Source organism: Condylura cristata, unplaced genomic scaffold, assembly GCF_000260355.1.
Source record: "Condylura cristata isolate star-nosed mole 26May11 unplaced genomic scaffold, ConCri1.0 scaffold00095, whole genome shotgun sequence".
Classification (NCBI taxonomy): Eukaryota; Metazoa; Chordata; class Mammalia; order Eulipotyphla; family Talpidae; genus Condylura; species Condylura cristata.
In genome coordinates, this window is record NW_004567196.1 from 122,329 (window position 1) to 122,996 (window position 668).

Consider the following 668-nt stretch of genomic DNA (forward strand, 5'->3'; position numbering starts at 1 on the left):
GGTGAGGTGGTATCTCAGTGTGGTTTTGTTTGCATTTTTCTTATTGTACATGATGCTGATCATTTTTCATATGCTTGTTGGCTGTCTGTATTTCGTTCTAGAAGAAGTGTCTTTGTAACTCTGCTGGCCTTTCTTTGATGGAGCTGTTCACTTTATATTTGTTGATTTTCATCAGCTCTTTGTAATAATACAAAAACATAAATTCAAAAGGACAGCTGCACTCCTATGATTATTGTCACTTAGCAGCAGTGACGTCAGCCTCTCCCCAGAGGACACAGGCCAAAGGGTGCTCTATGCTGGGGGGTCTTCCCCACCCAGAGTGTCAGTGTGACATGTGTGAACTCCGAGTGTCACATGGGGAACATTGTATAATTCTTGGGTGTTTCAAAGAGAGTCTGTGCTCTGGACCAGCTTTGAACCTCTTTATAGGGACAGGAATGGTCACAAGAGGTGACATAAAGTGGCCTTCCGTCCTGTGACCCTGACAGAGGACCAGAAAGCAGGACCCAGTGACCACTCCCCCGTCCCTAGACAGGGCCTGTCCCACGAGACAGGCATAAGGCAGAGATCTCTGCCATCACGGGCAGGGATGGCCCCCGCTCACCACCTCAGCTCTGGTCTCCCCCCTGGGCTGCAGAATTCAGGCTCTGGCTTTTATGTCCCCACTC